Raw genomic sequence first — 21,949 nt, 5'->3', positions numbered from 1 at the left:
GAGCCAGGAGCCTGCTTTGGATTCTGTGTCTCCCGCTCTCTTTGCCCCTCCCCTGCTCATTCTCTGTCTCATTCTGTCTATCAAAAATAAATAAATGTAACAACAGCAACAAAAAAAAAATTAAAAAAAAAAAGAAAACTAGGACATGAAATGGTTGTAACACTTTTCTGTAGTTAATTCTGGTTGAATATCCAGATAACCACCTGTAGAAGAAAAAGAAGACAGTGGTCTACAGATATAAGTGGCATAATGGAAAGTATATGAATTTTAGAATAACAAACGTTGGGTAAGTGACCTAATCTTGTTGTTACCAATTTTCTCATCTATATAGCACTAATAATGATTTGTACTTAATGTACATTAATCTTTTCACTATATATTTGCTCAGTTGTTATGTTTTCTAAATTTGTAGTGTAGTTGTACAATATGTGTTATGTATGAAGTGCTAATAATTTATTAATACCTATTCAAACAGTATTTTTATTTTAATAAAATATAGTTTTTTTAAGTTAGCAAATGGAAAAATTGGACCATGTATGTAGATGAGAGATGCCTGAAATTATTTTTAGAAAAGGAAGATTTAAACAAATAAAATAAATCATTTAGAAATAGTGGAGATAAAAATTTCACTAGACTACAATTTTCTGAGTCCTTTAAAAATAGGGTTAATTGTGTTTTTTGATTATAAAAGAATATATATTCATTGTATAATGTTTGGAAAGTATAGAAGAGCACAAAAGGAATTACAGTTCTAGCTAGATTGAAGATACCCTTTTTCTTGAAAATAAATCTCCCAGCATGTCAGTAGACACATTTTAAAAGGCACAGAACTTCAAGGACATACCAAAGGGAAACGATCTGAGCAGACAGAGATGTCAATAAAATTTTGGAATATGGGACACAGATAGATTGGTGCTAAATAACTTAGAAGAGTGAGAAAGTAGAAGTCTAGTTACCTACAAGAGAGAATGGGGAAGCGTTAAAAAAAAAAAAACAAAACACCTACCAGTTTTGGGCTTCCAAATTCAGGATTACAGGTATATAAAATGTTCAACAGTCCGGGGCAGGATAGGGCTGAAAATAGGAAGATTGCTTTAAAATCTATGTAATGAATACTTAAGTCCCCCGATTCCCTCATCCCAGAAAACACTTTTTGTGAAGAGGTTGAGCCCAAAAGACTATGGATCCAAGGTTCAGATGAGGCATGAAGTAGATTAAGTGAAAATCTATATTAGGGAATGTATAATCCTATTTTTTGGGTTACATGTGGAAGGACTTCCCTAGAGTAACATTTTTGGCATCTTGCTCTATCCATATCTCATTTTTACCACTGGGGGAGGAGAGAATTATCTGATTGTTGAATTTTAACTACTGATCAGTGTTTCATGACTGGGAGGATCTAATTCATTAGCCTTTTTTCTTCTCTAACTGTGATGTGTGGTCATGGCCTGCCTCTGTAAGCCTGAAAATTCCCTTAGGTATGCTAAGCCTGAAAGTTCCCTTAGGTATGCTATGGTAGGTATTGGCAATGACAAGGAATTTAGGTAAGCTCATTTGGGCCTCATATCTAAGTCACATTCCTCTATCACATGAGTGAGGAAGATGATATTTGAATTTCCATCTCTCAGAAGGTTTAAAACTGGGGCAGAATTTTAAGGTAGCAGAGGTGTTATTGATTCTCTTTCAAACAGTGTGCATCTTGAACAAAAGATTCACAATCCTGTTTCTCCACTTAACTGCTGGAATATTGGCCCCAGACATGATATATTTCAAACAGAACATGAATCAGATCTCTCTGGGGAACTGACCAAAGGTAAAAAATAGAACAACCACCACAGATATTTGCATTTGTGATTTTTCCTATGAAAGGATCAGATTCCTGGATGTTCACCTATGATAATGCCCACTAGTCAATAAATCTGTCCAGGCAAAAGAGTTTCCAGTCATTATTTTAGTGCCTTATTCTTAAATGTAAATTCATGGTCATGTACTTTTGAGAGAAGGCTCAGTTTATTTATTTATTTTGAGAGAGGGGGAGAGAGCAAGAGAGCAGGGGAGGGATAGGGGGGAGGGAGGGAGGGAGGGAGGGAGAGAGAGAGAGAGAGAGAGAGAGAGAGAGAGAGAGAGAGAGAACGAACCCCAAGCAGGCTTCACACTGCCAGAACAGAGCCCAATGCAGGACTTCATGCAGGGCTTGATCATACCTACCATGGGATCAGGACCTGAGCCAAAATGAAGAGTTGGATGCTTAACTGACTGAGCCACCCAGGCACCCTGAGGGAAGGCTGTAATATAAAAGACAAAGACAAGAAGAAAAAAGAAATGAAACAAAGGATTTCAGAGAAAATAGAAATAATATATGTATTAGAAGAACATCACACTTCGTATTTAATATCTTCAAAGAGAAAAATAGACTATTACATGAAATAAGAATACGATGCTATAAAAAGGATAGGGCAAATGTATTAAAATTGGAAATATGATAGTGTATTAGTTTTCTATTGCTGCTGCAACAAATTACCATAAATTTGGTGAGGAAAACAACACAAATGTGTTGTCCTATAGTTCTGAAAGTCTGAAAGTATGGATCTTACTAGGCTAAAGTCAACATGGCAACAGAGAAGAATTCCTTTCTGGAGGTTGTAGGGGACAATTTGTTTTCTTGGCTTTTCCAGCTTCTAGATGCTGACTGTATTACTTGGTTTGTGGCACACTTCGTCTTCAAATCCAGAAATGACGGAGTCTTCATCACATTAAATCAGTATGAGTCTTAACTCCTCTGCCTCCTTCCTCCACATTTAAAGTCCCTTTGTAATTACAATGGGCTCAACCCAGATAATCTAGGATAATCTCCCTATCTTAAAGTCAGCTAATTAACAACCCTAATTCCATCTTCAAATTTAATTCTTTACCATATAACATAACATATTCAGAGGTTCAAGGATTGGAATATGGATATTTTTGAGGTGGAGGCATTATTTTCCCTACCACAGATAGCAAAAATTAAACAATTGAAGGAGTGAAAATAAAATTGTAGAAATAACCCAGCCAGTAAAACACAAAGACAAAGTGATAGGAAATAAGAGAGGAAAAAAGTCAAATATTTGAGAACCAAGTCCAATTAATAGAAATTCCAGAAAGAAAATACACAAAAAGGGATAGGATGGAATTTATTTATTTATTATATTTTTGATTTTTTTTTTTTTTTTTTTTTTTGAGACAGAGAAAGAGACAGAGCAAGCAGGGGAGGGGCAGTGAGCAAGACACAGAATCTGAAACAGGCTCCAGGCTCTGAGCTGCCAGCACAGAGCCTGATGCGGGGTTCAAACCCATGAACAGTGGGATCATGACCTGAGCCAAAGTTGGACGCTCAACCAACTGAGCCACCCAGGCACCCTAGGATGAAATTATTTAAACACAAGCAAAATAATATAAGACAATTTTCCAGAACAAAGACTTAAATTTCAGAATAACAGAAATTCCAGAAATAATGCAAAAGGAATTTATAGAAGAAATTATCAGAGAAATAATATAAGAAAATTCTCCAAAATTGCTCAATGTGTTGAACTTTCAGATAGAGTCTACCCAAAGTTCGACAGAATGTTTGCAAAAGGATCCCATCATAATATATCATACATTTGAAAATATAAGGGGTAAAAAAAAATGTGAAAAGTTTCCAGAGAGAAATACAAATTGGCCTTCTCCAATGACAATGACATTTTCTACAACAATATTGAAAACTCAAAGAAGAGTAAGTAATACTTTCCAGATTCTGAAGAAAATAAATCTATTCTTGATTTCTGATCCTGGATAAATTGTTAATTAAGTGGAAGAGTTAAAAAACTTTTTTTACCTTGTATAACATACTCTCTCAGAAAACATACCAAGGATATGAAAATATGGCAATGAAATAAGAAAGGAAAAAACAAAAGATTCAATAAGATAGTGTGGTAAAAAGTTTCAAATAAATGCTGAAGGGAAGTTCCATGGTTACTGCTATGAAGCACATCCACGTCACAACCATTCTGAATGGAGTGGAAGGACAGAGAGCTTCAGTAAGGATATCTCAAAGAAAATAAAATAAAAGGAAGAAAGATATATTACCTAATGTATTCTATTTTAATGAGAAAAATTTAGATCTAAAATTTGGACCTAAATTTGAGGCAATACTTTGAGAAGTAGGCAAATGAAACAATAAGGCAATTTATAGCTCAAGTTAAAACAAGAAACTGTAAAGAAAATAGACATAAAAATGTTATACAATTTAAATCACTTCTAAATAGTTTTACATAATAGTGAAAACACTAAACACTAATTTAACAAAATCATTGTTATATAATTATTTGGGGAAAATAGAGGATATGCAGAGGTGTATGGTTTAAGACATTAAGTCTTCATTTTTCATAGATATTTTAAGAATTTTCATATAAACATTATTTTGAAATGAAGATAAAAAATAGTTAAAAGAGTTAAAGGAATCAGGAGTTCAGAATGTTGGGGAAAATTACAATTTGGGTGTTTATGTACAAGTAATACTTTAAAAAACAAATACTGATTTTTCTATGTTAACTATTTTAATAACCTCACTCACATATCTTTTTTTATTATTTAATTTATTTTTTTATTTTATTTTTTTTTTTTAAATTTTTTTTTTTCAACGTTTTTTATTTATTTTTGGGACAGAGAGAGGCAGAGCATGAACGGGGGAGGGGCAGAGAGAGAGGGAGACACAGAATCGGAAACAGGCTCCAGGCTCCGAGCCGTCAGCCCAGAGCCTGACGCGGGGCTCGAACTCACGGACCGCGAGATCGTGACCTGGCTGAAGTCGGACGCTCAACCGACTGCGCCATCCAGGCGCCCCTAATTTATTTTTTTAAATTTACATTCAAGTTAGTTATCATATAGTGCAACAATAATTTCAGGACTAGATTCCTTAATGTCCCTTACCCATTTAGCCCATCTCCCCTCCCACAACTCCTCCAGTAACCCTTTGTTTGTTCTCCATATTTAAGAGTCTCTTATGTTTTTGTCCCCTTCCCTGTGTTTATATTATTTTTGCTTCCCTTATGTTCACCTGTTTTGTATCTTAAAGTGAAGTCATGATATTTGTTTTTCTATGACCAACTATTTTTGCTTAGTTCCATAATACCCTCCAGTTCCATCCACGTTGTGGCAAATGGCAAGATTTCATTCTTTTTGATTGCCGAGTAATACTCCATTGTCTATATATACCACATCTTTATCCATTCATCTATCTATGGACATTTGGGCTCTTTCCATACTTTGGCTATTGTTGATAGTGCTGCTATAAACATTGGGGTGCAAGTGCCCCTTCAAAACAGTACACCTGTATCCCTTGGATAAATACCTAGTAGTGCAATTGCTGGGTTGTAGGGTAGTTCTATTTTTAATTTTTTGAGGAACCTCCATACTGTTTTCCAGAGTGACTGCGCCAGTTTGCATTACCACCAGCAGTGCAAAAGAGATCCTCTTTCTCTGCATCCTTGCCAACATCCGTTGTTGCCTGAGTTGTTAATGTTAGCCATTCTGACAGGTGTGAGGTGTATCTCATTGTAATTTTAATTTGTATTTCCCTGATGATGGCTGATGTTGAGCATTTTTTTCATGTGTTGGTTGCCCATTTGGATGTCTTCTTTGGAGAAGTGTCTATTCCTGTCTTTTTCCCATTTCTTCCCTGGATTATTTGGTTTTTGGGTGTTGAGTTTGATAAATTCTTTATAGATTTTGGATACTAACCCTTTATCTGATGTGTTGTTTGCAAATATCTTTTCCCATTCCATTGGTTGCCTTTTAGTTTTGCTGATTGTTTCCTTTGCTGTGCAGAAGCTTATTTTGATGAGGTCCCAATAGTTCATTTTTGCTTTTGTTTCTCTTGCCTCTGGAGACATGTTGAGTAAGAAGTTGTGGCGGCCATGGTCAAAGAGGTTTTTGCCTGCTTTCTCCTCAAGGATTTTGATGGCTTCCTGTCTTCCATTTAGGTCTTTCATCCATTTTGAGTTGATTTTTGTGTATGGTGTAAGAAAGTGGTCCAGGTTCATTTTTCTGCATGTCCCTGTCCAGTTTTCCAGCACCATCTCCCTTGCATTTCTATGTGCCAGCCACGCTGGACTTCTTCCCAATTCCTTGAAAATGTTACCTTCCAATCCAAAGGCTTTTTCACATGCTATTCTATTTTTCAGGTACATATGCCTTCAAAAATTTTAGAGTCTCCCTTCTTAATATTCATCTCCAACCTTACTCATTACCTCCTTATGGAGGTGTGATGGAGTAAAGGTGGCTGAAATTTTTGATACTCCTCTTATAAAGAGGTAGCATCTATTTTCCCTTCCCTTGAATTTGAGCTGGGCCATACTACTTGATCAAGAGACTATGTCAGTAGTGATGTTATGGTAGCTCCACACCTAGACCTTTAGAGGATTAGCAGCTTTTACCTTGGTCTTTGGAAGCCCTAAACTGCCATGTAAAAAGTCTTACTACTCTAATGCACTATGCTGTGAAACCCACAAATACTATTGGTCTGTTTGAACTCAAATCTCTGCAGGGACAATGGAGGGCTCTATTCAGACAGAGGCTAGGAAGTCTCCCAGAATTGAATCTGCTCCTTTCTGCTTGGTGGCTCTTGTGTGGACCCTCAAACAGCCCTGATCTTTTTAAACCCTCTCACATCCTCCTAGATAAAACCCCATTTTTCTATTTCCTGACCAGCCTGGCTTCTCTAATTTTCTCTGTCTTATAGGAGAGTCTAGGGATTTCCACGCACTATTTCTGGCAAAATTTTTAAATCATTTTCCTTTAAGGGCTTAGTCTTTGGGCCTTTAAATTCTCTCTAAGGGCTTAGATTCTCAAAAAACTAATTCTCTAAGTTCTTCAAAAATTCTGACCATCACAAATATTGAGGGTTACCTATAAATTTTATAAAAATTAGAAGCTCAAAATTTGACCTTTTGCATTTTATTTCTGCCATAATGGACAACGAAACTCTCTGACTCTGTAACCCGAGGATAAGGCTATGGGGTAATGGTATCTACAATACACAACCCACCATATAATCATGCTGCAGGACTGGAATATGCACACTGACAGGTTGACTTCAAAAGTTCTGTATAACAATTGTGTTATATGTCTCTCAAATATTTATCCGTATTTAAACAAACCCGCTTTTCTTCCGTCAGGAAAAGAGAGGGGGGAAATTCTCGGTTATAGGCTTCCCCTAGTATGTGTTTCTGTTTCTGTGTGAGAGGCATATTAGGCCTAATTACACTGTAGTGGTATTATTAGAAAAATGGGTTCTTGTGCAAAGCTCATTACTAACATTAGCTTTCTTTAAGACTGGACTTGAAAGATAGTCTACTCTTTCATCTCTGGAGGTGTGGATAAAAGGTTTTTGCTAAGTGTGAATACTGTGTAATCAATCAGATTTAAAGTATTTAAATGCAAAAGGAAAGATAAATTGATACAGCATTCTAGGGTAGTATTTCAGTTCAGTTGTTAGAAGTGACTCTGAATTTGTTACTGTTGGAAGCTTCATGTTCCTTCCTACTTCTTAAAAGTATCACATTGTGTAGGAACCATGTTGACTTGCTGACTCATACTCTAAAGGCCCAGAAGAGTTAATTAACAGCTTTTGGAGGTGTGTGTCTTATTTATTAAATACTCTCTTATCAGAACATTCAATAAAGTGCTATGTAGAACAAGTAAGACCGACATTTCCCCAAACATTGAGACAGATAGCAGGGATTCACCATTGTTACTTCTTAAAAGACTGCTTATTTATCTCTGATTCTCATCACTTGTTCTATAGACTTCATTCAACTCTCAGATGAGTTTTTTTGAAAGAAAAAAAGGAAATGAGCATAACAATTTTATTAATAAATGTTAATCATAGATACGGAACAGGTAGAGAAAGAAAGGAAGGAATTGGAAGTTGTGGGTTTCCCACAAGGCCACCTCAGCAACATTCTTGATATTGCAGGCTTTGGAAACTGTGAGATTAAGAAAGTGGCTGGAAGCTATAGAGACATGTTATGTGAAACTATGGATATTGAGTATTCTGCTGTTATAAACAAGTATGCTGAATTTCATTGCTCAGCTTTCTAAGTATTGATTCTTCAAGAATCTGATGAAAGCTGTAAAGGTTCAAATCAGGGCAGTATGGATAAAATAAATTTATTTGCAGAATTTAGGGTTTCCTGCTGATTTCATTTACTCCTTGAAGCAAAAATGTGGACCAATTACCCATTATCTAAAATCTACAAAAGTGAAAAAAATTTTAATTGGGATCTTAAGAAATAAGAGAAGAGCCATTTCACTAAGCTGTAAGACATTAGGTACTTCAGAGAAGGGTATTATTTAATGCTCTTTGCTTATGACTTCTGGCATAGTGCCTTATATGCAGCAAGTGATCAACAATGTCAATACAGGTTACTTGAATTAATTAGTTAACTGTCAGAGAAAGAATTTGTATTCAGTATAATTATAGAGTCAAGCATGAAAGTTGTTTCAAGGTTGTTAGTCTTGAAAACATTAATAATAACTCACATAAGAGGTACCTGGGTGGCTTAGTCGGTTAGGCATCCACCTCTTGATTTTGGCTCAGGTCATGATCTTGCAGTTGACGAGTTCAAGCCCCATGTTGGGCTCTGCACTGACAGTGTGGAGCCTGCTTGGGATTCTCTCTCTCTCACTCTCTCTGCTCCTCTCCCACTTGTGCTCTCTCTCACTCAAATAAATAAGTAAAACTTAAGAAAAAGAAATAAGCTTAGGCTTGTAAAGATTTTTAATAGTAGAGACATTACAAAATAAACCTACTTTTTTCTTTTTTTGTTAAATTGACCATGTCTCATAATATAACTATAATGTTATTATGTGAATGCAGTCTTGACAATATTTTGCTGTTTATGGGAAAACTTATTCTGAATTCATGATGTTTTCTTCACATGTAAAGGCTAGCATAATAATACAAGCCTCTCTCTGTCCCTTCATTGATCTCTTACCAGTAAAAAAAAATAATGGATTCTAACTGGTGTGTCCAGTAGCTGAACTGCATGTGAGCTCAGCCTCTTTCTCCTCCCCTTTTCTTAGGGCATCCATTCCTGTGTTAATCTCCATGTTGTAAAGGAAAGCCTATGATTCTGGGAGGTAACATCAATTTAGTGAAATACTAGGACTTGGTGGATTCACTGAAAACAATGAGAGACTGAGAAAGACTGGTGTTTCAGGACAAAATAGTGCCCTGAGTTTAAAACTTGTGGCAGGACCTTGATCTGGAGGCTTTAGGATTGTGTGATGCTTTAATAATGGGGTTTTTAATATGCCTGATCGGTGATAGATGTTGTGGTAAGCAAGTATAACTGAAGCAAACATGTGGTTATAAGAAAAAGGGAGTTTATAAACATACCTTTTACACATTTGGAGACAGAACAATCCTTACCTGTTTTACTGTGTTTTTCTGCAAAATCTGGGGACTAGGACTTTCAGTTGCAGCTATGTTGCTGTTCTGGGGGTACACTAGTGTCTGGTTTTCTAACTTTGACTTCTATGTGCCAGACCTCACAGACAGCATATAGAAGCTGTCCTGAATCCCATTGTTTTAAGTGATGCATTTTGAGTAAAGTTAGGAAACTGGAAGGGATAACTTTACGTTTCTGTGGCTTGTCCATAGACTTAGGACCTACCTGTTATTACAAGGTCTCAGGTGGGTTTTGAATGGTTAAAGGTATAAGGTCTGATCATGGTGTTAGAATTTAATAAAAAACAAATTGCAAGAAGTTTGGAGTCTTTTTAGAAACTGCCTTTAGAAAGCTGCCTTCTTGGGATGAGGAAAAGAAATAGCTCATTGAAATTATTATGAATCTGAAGGCAATGGAAAGGCTTGGCATGGAACATGATTTCTAGGGATCATAAGGGAGAAATTACAGTGGTTTCCAATGTGTGCTTTAGTTCTTACTGGCAGAGTAGAAATATCAGAAGTATAATAAGCTAGGAGAGGCATTTATCTAAGAAAAAGATTGAGATCCTCAGCTAGATAGAGATGAAGAAGAAAATGAGATACTGAAGGCCAGTATTGACTGTAGGTAAGGTAACTATGTCTAACTTCCTTTATGGAGAGCATTATCTAGAGAGGATATATATTTTAGTATTTAAAAGTTGTTACTAAATTGGAAATGGTTAGTAACTGGTGAGATTTTAGAGAACAGATAGGAATAGACTCTACCAATGGGAGCCAAACTCTAGGACACTGTAAGAAATTCACTTGATATCACAGAGTCTGTAGTGAGAGAAGTGGGCCATTTATACTAAATGTTGCAAAAATCTGGACATAATTGAGAGGAGAAAGCCAGAAAAATGTGCACTATTATTGGAAATACAAAGTAAGGTAGATGGTATGGCCAGTGGATCATTTTGACAGACTTAGAACTTACTGATTTCATTTTTCTCATTAGGAAAGACTCATTAATACAAAATTTGAGTAATATGTTAGAATAAAAACATGTCTAGGTTACAAAGCCAAGAAAAAAAATAAAAGAAAAGAAATTTGGCTCTCAATTCCAGCTAACAGTTCTAATCTTCATGGATTCAAGAAGGAACGAATCAAATAATTTTAAACTGTTGGAAACTCAGTTGAGTTTCCTGAAGGGAATTGTAAGATCAGACATAAGAGACATATCCAACTACTGCAGACAAAGAAGGAAAAAAAGCTCTTCAAAGCTGAAAATATTCAAAACCTAAGAAAAGACAACATCATGAGGATCTGTGACATGGGGACTGGTCTGCACTAGAATATTAGGGGTCCAAGCTTTTAAAACCTTAATGACACTGGCAGTTGAAGAGTCTTCTAAGGTGTTTCTCCAGCTGAAACTAGTGTGAGAATGAGGGGCAAGACTTCTCTTTGAAACAGATTTCATAACCTAATGTAAAGTTTCTCAATCTTGTCACTATTGACATTTTGAGCTGAATAATTCTTTGTTATAGGAGGCTGTCCTGTACATAGTAGGTGATTTAGAAAAATCTTTGGCCTCTATGTCCTAGATTGCTAGAGGGAGCAAACTCCTTCCTCTTCCTCCTACACCTCCTCCCCTCCCTGAATTATGAGAATAAAAATATCTCCTGACATTGTTAAATATACCCTGGGGGAAAAATCATTCCTTGTTAAGAACTCTTGACTTAAGTAGTTTCATAACAAGAAGTAGTACAAGAAGCCAGTGTAGCAGGGAATGGAAATGTCTGTACCCAAGACATTGTTGATGTTACAAGGTGGAGCTTGCCTTTAATTCATCACTGATACACTAGAAATCAAATCCAAAGGAAAAATGAAATAAAGAAACTAAATGTGCTGATTCAGAAAGAAAGGCATCTCAGATTAGACCTGGTTTAAGGCTGTCATTATCACAAATTCTTAAAATTTACAAAAAGACAGGATTATCTCATGTAACTTTCTATGAGAGGCAAAAACATGCTTAAATGTCACCTTCAACCCCACCATTGATATCATAAATATATAATACCAAAATAACTTCTTTGTGGGAGAGTTCTCCCATTATATTGAATTTTTAAATTTGTGGGACAGTGAACTAGGACTGGCCTCTTAGCTAAGTGGAAACCAGGATTGTTTAAATCTCTCTGCCTTCCCTCAAGATACCACTGAGTCTTTGCCATGGCTTTTGGGAACACATCCTTAGTCTGTGAACGTCATTTTGCCTGGAAGAACTGTTTAGGGGATGGGGTTTATTTCATATTCCAAATTTCATTCAAGATAGGGCCAGTGCTGTTATAGTCTTGTATGTCTTAGTAACCCTTTGGAATCTTGAAAAGTGAAGCTCATCAGAGATTTTGAAACTGATTCAGACCCACAGGCTCTAAAGGGACTCTACCTTTAGAGGATAGAAACTACACAGCCTGTTGAAAGAACCCCAACTCCACCAATGCTTCTAATAGAGTATCTCTCCAGCTGAAACTAAGCAGAATAAGAAGACTGACCTTAATTTAACTTGAGATACTTGTAATTTAACTTTCAATGGCAAGATAATTTTTATTTATGCTTCAATTTTATTGGACTTAATTTGTGAATACTTTAAAAGTGGGGTACGTAAGAGTGTTCAATTTCTTGCTATCCTGAGAAATTAATAATGGGAGAGAGTTTATATTCAAATTTGAGGACTCTTATTGCTGTCATTTTATTATTAGAGTATCTTTGATCTCATTGCAGAACCTCTGATAGCTATGTTAGTTAATGTGGCTGGGAAGAAATTTGGAATTAGAAATAAAATACTGAATGAAGGCCAATCTATGGATAACAGATTGTTCTTAGAAGTTTTAAACTATAGCATGGCTTTGACTCATTTTAGAGCATTTGGGAGGCATTCTGATCTACTCCTATATGTCTCTAAAGTGGTTGAAATTAAGGACAGAAGAAAAAGGTTACAGGTTATGAACCTCTTGAAATTCCAAAACATCTTTTTTTCCTTTAGGGTAGGAATAAAGGGGATAGGAATTGAAAACTCTATCCTACCACCCAAATCTAAGCTTTCCTTAAGCCTTTTGCTCCTGGCTTCCTCCTGCACAGGTTCTCTCCAGTTTCCTGAGGGCATGCTGGATGCTGTCCCATGATCATAGCTGGCTTCTGAATATGTTAACTTATTCTGGCTGGAGGTAGAAAAAGTTTTTTTTTTTAATTAGCTAAGGATAAGTTAGCCTTTTTTTCCAAAGCAATTTTTACTTAAGACCAGGAATTGGGGTGGTGGTGGGTGGGAGAGACATCTTTAAAGGCATAAATAAGTTAAAATAGATTTCTGATCCTAATAAAAAAGAAACTGATGTTTAGCCAAAATTTGCCTTGGCTGGCACAGGTCCCTTTTTATCACTTCACTCCATTTCTTGTAAGGAAATGGATTCTATAGAAAACAATTCAAACTTCCAGCCCTTTAGATTTATATTGGTACTGTTTCTTAGTCTTGTGGGGTTTAAATTCTTCTACAACTTGCTTCTCTGTCTTCTTTAAGTGAAGTAAGTACAGTTATGGAGACATGTACTTTATTCAAAGGGAATGGTTTCCAGTATCCTGTCAGTACAGGCATGATTCCTATCAGAGATAAAGACACTTCCTTCGTCCTAGGCTGTTCTTCCCTCCATAAATAGGCTGCCCATATCTCATTTTGTCTGTCTCTGAGCTGTATGTTCTGCAGGGATGGGCTACTTCAGTTTGTCATCACTTCTTCCCCATTTAAGCCAAAACAATGCCAAATCACAACCTTAGGATAAGAGCAAACACCCAATTATGTCCTCCATGGCTGGGATTCTGCTGTTGGGAAAATGGAGGAAGTGCTTTGGCTCTGATCTATTCCCTCTGGGAATTGTTCTTATATATTTCCACTGTTGAGTGACATGCACAGAGATATTCACTACAGTAGATCCTGTTAATATACTAGTGTCAGTATATAAGCCAACATGGCTTTTGAGATGTGTCCTAAGAGTTGAGTGAGTAAACTCTGTGAGTATCCTAGGTATACAAGGCATAATTTTAGAAGGAGGCCTCTCCTGTACCAACTTTGCTGTTGGCCAACTGATGACTTAAGTTCATGAAATGATTTGAGTTTGTTTTCCAGTATGTTAAAAAAATGATAATAATATCTACTCAAATATGCGATGTTAAAGTAATACCACAAATCTAAAAGTGATTGAAAAGTTGAAAGGATTTTAGGAATATTAGATATCTGAACTATAGTCTTACATATGCTATTAATTATGGTAGTGTTACCATAGCTATGGAAGACTAAGGCCTCTGATGATGGGTGTCTGGTGAATGTACTCTGTTTTACTGAGTGTAGAACTGGACACAAGACAGGCACTCTAAAATACCTCTTGGTATGATTATCACATTAGAAACAGCTGAAGTATCCAGCTTTTCACAAGATCCATTATACCTTTGTAAATGTGAAGGCATGGGCTTTAGATAAACCTTTTTTGTTAATGTTGATAGTGAGTAAAATAGTCGAAACTATGTGTTTATTTTGCTCAGTCTACGATTCTGCATAGCTGTACGTTGCTTTGACTCTCCTTTCTTACAGGGAAGAGTGGGCTCATAACAGTTCTTTCCATAGGTCAGAGTTTCTCAAATTCATTAAAATTCTGAGTCAGTAGGTTGAGGTTGGGACCCAGGATACTGCATTTCCAACAAGCTCCCAGTTGATGTTGATATTGTTGGTCTGTAGACATCACTTTTTGTGGCAAGGCAAGACTCTCAGAGGAGATAGGCAGGAATATTATAGTTATCTACATATTCACTAAAAACAGATATTCACTATTCAGATTTGAAGAATTCTTTGTAAACCTTAGCAGCTGGAAAGAGTTGAACAAATGTGATGCACATTTTCTTGCTCACTAAAGTCAATTAGTTGATAAATAGGGAGAATTGCCTCTTGATGTTGTCATTGTTATAGTCAGTGTCTTCATCATGAAAACATTTCTTTGGAGCATGTCATTAATGATTGATTTTGCTATGTGTCCTGTCCAAAGTCTGCCATATAGTTTGTGTCAGATAGGCCACATTGTAATACAAACTTTGAGTAGATAATGATATCTGATCCATTAGACACAGTTTCTATCTTACATGCATGCAACTAGTACAAGAATCAATAATCAAATAAGTATTTATTTATCTTATCTCTGGTGTTAGGTAGCAGAAAGCCAATAAAATCAGAACACCCATTAGCATTTAGCATTTTCTTTATTTCCTCTCTATTCTCATGATCATAATCAGTGATGAATATGACGTAATGACGATCAAGAACAAGAGAAAATAAAGTATCCCCAGGATACTTTATTTGAGGGCTCCCCTTTTTGTACTGAAAATAGTAAAAATAGAATCTTATTAAATTGTTTCAATTTTGAGATGGGGTGAATTTGAATGAGTGTAAATATGAATTATGACATGTTTTTGAAGTGCGTTAATTTCACATATCCACAATTACTAGAATGAAACTCAAAGAGAATATTTTAATGAATAAAAAAGAATATAATTGATTATTCATTTGACATTGTAAATATTCTTCTAAAATGTTTGAGGGTATCAGAAAATTGTTCATTAAAGTCATTATTTTAGTGCTTTTTTTTTTTTGCCACTACCATGTATGTAAACATTTTGTTTAAAAATAAATTGAGCCAAAATAAAAAAAAAATCATAGTCTTTATATATATGCCATATGATGGAGCTGAAAATAATGAACTTTTACTGGTATTACAGTTTGCTTTTCTATTTGGCTAAAGTTCTTTTGGCAATAGGCTCATGAACATATGCTTTGGTTATATTTTGACCAAGTCAAGAGACCATTTTTAGGTGGCATAAGAATATGCCTGGTTCACTTTACTTCCATTTAATGCAAGTAAATTTCCACTGCTTTCCTAGTTTTCCAGTGTTTAGAAGCAGGCGATGGTATCCTCCCAGATGCTTGCATTCCAAGGTTCTTGTCTATAGGTGGAGCCGCCTATCTGGGGTTTGATGAAAACTCTTTCACTGATGATTCTATTTTCACATTTTTTTAAATAATCTCCCAATTAACTGCTTCAATATGTTTATGAAATTTCTAACCTGATAATACCAACAGGCGTAACATTTGGTGGAGATATTTTGATGTGAGCGGAGCTGGTAGTGGTAATACAGCAATAATTGCCGGCTCATTTACGGACTATTTAGGTCGTGCAGTGAGCCAGATGAGAACAGCTAATGAGCACAGCTTCTTGCTGTAATTAGTCGAACAGTGGTGGCTCACAGATGATTTACAGTTTGCAAAAAAATCTGTGTATTTACTGAAGTGCTTATGTATTCTGTAAAGTTGTGACAAAGTAACAACTTGGGGATGTTGTGCTTTCTGCTCCTACATATTCTTCAGAGAGATTAAACAATAATGCTATCAGCACCCACAGCTTGGGCAGTGAGTGGTGCAAGTGATAGGCAGCTTCAGGTTTTCTCTTTGCCTGTTTCTCACCCAGTATTTCTTTCACATGCCTCTTTAACAATGTGGTAGGTAGAGCGAAGCATCTCCACAGCTTTTCTGTTAAATCTGCCATAAAGTGAGATTGTTGGGAGTCTTATTATGGCTTTCCTTTTGGTAGTCAGATTTTTAAAGCCCCAAGCAGCTGGAATAAATAGTCTGAAATAGCTGTAGAATATAGAAGGATATCTTTAAAAGGTAGATTCTTCATTTCTGCAGAGCACTGAGGCCAGAGAGCTATACTATATAAACAGAAAGTGAACCAGTTATTACAGATTTTGGAGGGGTCTCACTTCAGAAAATATTCTGTAGGAAAAAAAAAAATTGGTGTGAGTCTGCCGTTGGTTTTGGAATCATGCCAGAGGCATGATTTTAAATCCCTGTGAATGATTAGCTCTCAAGAAAAGACAGTTCTGTCACTTCTCTTGAAATTTTTTTTCTATAGGTAAAAAATACTATTTTTGTTTTTTCTTTATATTTTACTTAATTTCTCTTCTTGCAGTGAGGTTAATTTATTTTATTCTAATCTTGGTACAAATAAAGTTGTTAATGTAGCAGGTCACTTAAATGTCACACCATTTGCTAACCACACTCTTTGATCACTGTGGTGGCCAGAACTTATTTGTCCTGTAGAAAAATCCCTCTGAAGACAAGAGGGTGTTTTCTTTGGGAAGCAGTCTGATGGGCATTTCAGGAAAAAAAAAAAAAAAGGAAGGAAAGAAGGAAGGAAGAAAGGAATTCAGATCTTATTAAACCATTTAGTAAATGAGAGAAAGAACTTAGAGGGGATGAAAATCGTTTCACAACCTTAGAATTTGTTTTAAGGTGGGTTTTTTAGTTACTTGCAACAAAAATCTTGCTAAAGGATACAAGTCCAAAAAGTTATAAGTGTAAACTGTCATAAGTGTAAACCAGCTGTATACAAACGACAGCCTGCACACCATCTCTTGATAATGAACAATTGATATATTTTGCCCTGACTTAGATTTGTATTGGAATCAGAAGTATATAAGCAAAAAGGTTATGAGCTTGTTTGAAATTGGTAAATACCATTTAAAAAACCCCACAAAATCAAAGAGTATCTCAGGGAGTAGTAATAAGTGTTTATTGTCAGGACTGGGCAAATTAGGAGTAAGGAACTCAGAATGATGACTGCTAGGCCTCTGCTTCTCCATTGTGAGGAAGAGGGACTTCCTTACTAACATACAAACCAACAAAGTCAGTGTTATTCTTTATGCACTTCTACCCTTACATAGTTTTGTTGTCTTGATGTCCTTTCTACCTGGTGGCTTGACATTAATTTCTGTTAGTGAGTCAGCAATGAAAATATCCATCCTTATGTCATACTCTGTCAGAGAGCAGAGACTATGGCTTTTTTAATAAGTATCAACTGATAACCAATTTAGGGCAAGTTCATTCTGGAAACTTTATAAGACATATATTGGTATAAATACAATAAAAAAGTCAAATGGATATTAAGATTTTCTGTTGGTAGGAAGCTGTCAAGTGCTCCTTTTAATGAGGTATGTTTGTTTTGGTGGCCTAATGACACTTACTTTCTTATTTACAAAGGCAACCTTCTGTCACCTCTCTCCCCATCTCCCAGGAAAAAAAAAGCAATAATTCATTGAGATTAAGAGACATCTGGACCAGCTTTTTTAAACAGAATTATGGCACTACAAGCCAGCACTCTAAACCCCAAGCATTGAAAATGTTGGGTAGAAGCTAGACATGAGCAGTGGAAGGAACACCTGAGGCAGAGTTCCAAGTCCTTGAAGGGGAATGATGGAAACATGAGCTGGAGGCAAAGACAGTGATAAAATAAGTTACACTCAAAACCCCAGGGACACCACATCCTGACCATGTGGATTCCAAGACATTGCGGGTGATAGATCAAGAGCCACAGGTGTAGAACATGCCTCTCCTCTTCCACCTCTGCCCAAGACTCATTATAATATGTTTGTATCTTGGCTACAGCCCTCCCTACCCCCATGGAGAAAGGCTGCCCTGAAAGTTCTGGTCCAAACCTTGCAGGGTCAAAAACTCCCTCTCCCAATCTATGGGAGGAGTTCCCCCAAAGGATTGGAAGGGGCCTCCATTAGAGACTCTCAGCTCTGCAACTCTCAGCTCTCCTCCCAGCCCAGAGACGCCCAATAATATCCAACCCCAAAACAACATAGGACCTGGTTGCACTTTGGGGAAACCTTGAGAGTTTACTTCCACTTTAATAAACTGCTTGGTGCTCTCTACTTTCCTCCTGGCTGTCTTTATTTGAGCATGATCACCATGTAAATCTTGTGGGGGATCCAAGGACTGAGTTCGCACAACACAGACTTGCATGGGTAACAAATGCTGTGCTCTGCACGGGGAAACCCTCGTTTTTCTTCATCTTAAAATGTAGACAATACTAGCTACTGTGACAACTTTGGGAAAATTGAGTACCTAGCATAATGCCTAGTATACAGTAGATATTCAATAAAGGGTAGCCATTATTCTCATTAATAATAATTATAATAGATATAACTTGCTAGAAAAACTAGTCACTCTCAAAAAGCTGCTGAAGTGTGCTTTTATGATAATGATGATCATATAAGAATTATTAGATAGTCTTCTTTAAAATAGGTTCTTTAGCAAAATTCATGTGGAGAGGGGGTATGCCATTAGAAAGACATGTTAATTGGTGGCCTCTGTATAAGGAGAAATGTGATTCACACCTGAGAGACTATCTACAATTCATAACAGTAGTGGTGAAAATGTCTAAGCAAATTTTCTACTACACTAATTTCTCAATACTTCTTTTTCCTTCACTTTTGTTACTCTTTTCTGACATTTTGCTTAGAAGTGAGTGTTAAACTTAACACTATTCTTTTTTTTTTAATTTTTTTTCTTAATGTTTTTATTTATTTTTGAGACAGAGAGAGACAGAACATGAGCAGGGAAGGGACAGAGAGAGAGGGAGACACAGAATCAGAAGCAGGCTCCAGGCTCTGAGCCATCAGCACAGAGCCCGATGTGGGGCTCGAACTCACAGACTGTGAAATCATGACCTGAGCCGAAGTCGGACGCTCAACCGACTGAGCCACCCAGGCGCCCCAACACTATTCTTTTAAAAGAAGAGTATGCAGTACCTTTCAACTGTTTATCAGCTATATGTGGTTGTCCCTTAGGCTTCTCTTTCATGCTGCATATTTCTTTATTTACATTGTTACCCAGAAAACATAGTACTGTATTAAGATTCTATAGCCCCAGTTAATTGTTGAACAGGTCTGGCAAAAATTTGACAGGGAGAATTTTTTCTTTAAAATCATGATAATTATTAAACACAAACTTGGTTATAATTCTTTTATAGGTAGGTACTTACTGAAATTAAACTTAATATGTGAACTTCTTGTACCAAATCCCCTTGGACATTCTTGATTGTTGTGTAAGACAAAATTATTTTTCCTGCATGTGTCTTCTAAAAGTCTGAGAGTCCACTGTGTAATCATGTTAAATGTGGCCTCTTGAGGAAATGGCACACACATACACACGCATATACACACCACAGTAAACACATTTATGGAGTTTGAGAAAATTAACTAAATTTATAGAACATGAGACTGTAACAAGTTCATTAAAAATGAAAAAAATTATTAATCTTAACATCATAAGATTTTGTAATTCTCTAAAGGAGACAATTTATAAATGCTTTCCAGTGACCATAGAATAGTTAATCTATATGAGAGATGATAAATTTTAAAAATGGTGGCAATAAAATGTATCAAAAATACTTACCTGAAATTTTATCAAAAAATTTTAAAAGTCAGGTACCATTTTGTGCCTAGAAGACTGGCAAAAACTATAGAAGAGGAATATGAATTTATATGTGTGTAGAAATGAATACCTTTATAGTTACTTCTGTGGCTTCATGAAAATATTGATGTAGAATCAACTGTACATATTTAAAATATACAATTTGTTAGGTCTTAACATACCTGTCACGCTTGTGAATCCATTATCATATCAAAAAATTAAAAAAATATATATATAATCATCCCCAAGAGTTTCCTTGTGCCCTTTGGTGATTGATCCAATCTTTCCTCTCTTATCTTCCCAGGCAATTGGTGATCTGCTTTCCATCACTGTAAATTAGATAACATTTAATGAAATTTTATATCAAGATAATTATAGAGTATGTACTCATTTATTATCTAACTTGTATCATTCAGTATAATTATTTTAAGATTCACACACATGTGTATCAATAGTTTATTTCTTTTTATTGCTGAATAGTATTATATCATATGGCTATTACACAATTTGTTTTCATTTGATGATGGACATTTGAGTGATTTTTTTTGAAGATGAGCTATGTAAAGCTGTTCTGAATATTAGTGTACATATCTTTATATTGACATATGTTTCATTTCTTGCATAGTGGAATGGATAAGTCATATTGTAGGTAAATGTTTATTTCCCCCCCTGAGTTTTATTAAGACATAATTGACATGCATTGCTGTATAAATTTAAGGCTTACAACACGATGGGTTAATATCCATATGTCGTGAAATGATTATCACAATAGATTCAGCTAGCATTCATCATCTCTATAGATACCATATAAATAAAACAAAAGGAAAAAAAATTTTCTGCTTGTGATGAGAACTCTTATGATTTACTCTCTTAACAACTTTCCTATATATCCCACAGCAGTGCTAGAAATAGTCATCATATTGTACATTACATCTCTAGTACTTATTTATTTTATAACTGGAAATTTGTACCTTTTGACCACCTTGCTCCAATTCCCCTTTCCCCCACCCTCAGCTTCTGGTAACCACGTGTATGATCTCTTTTTCTGAGTTTGGTTTTTTATTCATCCATTCATTTTTTGTTTGTTTGTTTCTTTGTTTTTAGATTTTGCAGATCATACAGTATTTGTCTTTCTCCATGTGACTTATTTCGCTTACTATAATATTTTCACAAATGTCACAAATGATAGGATTTCCTCACTTTATGTGACTGAAGTGTATTCCAACTTAGGTTGTATCTTCATCTTGGCTGCTGTAAATAATGCTGCTATGAACATGGAGATGCAGATATCTTTTTGAGTTAGTGTTTTAATTTTCTTTGGGTATATTTCCAGAAGTAGAATTGCTGGATCATATTGTAGTTCTCCTTTTTAATTTTTTGAGAATCCTTCATACTGTTTCCTAAGGTGGCTCTATCAATTTACAATCCTGCCCTCAGTGCACTAAAGCGTTCCCACATCCACACTAACATTTGTTATCTCTCATCTTTTTGATGATGGCCATTCTAATAGGCATGAGGTGATATTCTATTGTGGTTTTAATGGACATTTCTCTAATGATTAGTGATGTTGAGCATTTTTTTAATGTACTTGTTGGCTTTTTGTATATCTTTTTTTAGAAAAAGATCTATTCAGGTCTTTTGCCCCATTTTTTTTATTGGGTTATTTGTGTTGGTTGTTTTTTCTTTTCTTTCTTTCTTTCTTTCTTTCTTTCTTTCTTTCTTTCTTTCTTTTTTTTTTTTTGCTGTTGAGTTGTAGGAGTTCTTTATATGTTTTACACATTAACCCCTTATCAGATATGTGGTTTGCAAATATAGTTTTTCATTCTGTAGGTTGTCTTTGCACTTTGTTGATGGTTTATTTAGTTTGATGTAGTCCCACTTGCTTATTTTTATTTATTTTTTTATTTTGTTGCTTGTGCTTCAGGTGTCATAATCAAAAAGTCATTTCCAAGACCCATGTCAAGGAAACTTACTCCTATGTTTTCCAGGAGTTTCATGGTTTCAGCCTTACATTTAAGTCTTTACTTTCTTTTGAGTTAATTTTTGTGAGTGGTGTAAGATAAGTGTCCAATTTCATTCTTTTATAGATGAATATCTAGTTATCCCAGCTTATCCCATTTGTTGAAGAGACTATCTTTTCTCCACTGAGT

Source organism: Panthera tigris, chromosome B3 (genome assembly GCF_018350195.1).
Source record: "Panthera tigris isolate Pti1 chromosome B3, P.tigris_Pti1_mat1.1, whole genome shotgun sequence".
Lineage (NCBI taxonomy): Eukaryota > Metazoa > Chordata > Mammalia > Carnivora > Felidae > Panthera > Panthera tigris.
Note: the sequence above shows the minus strand (reverse complement) of the source record.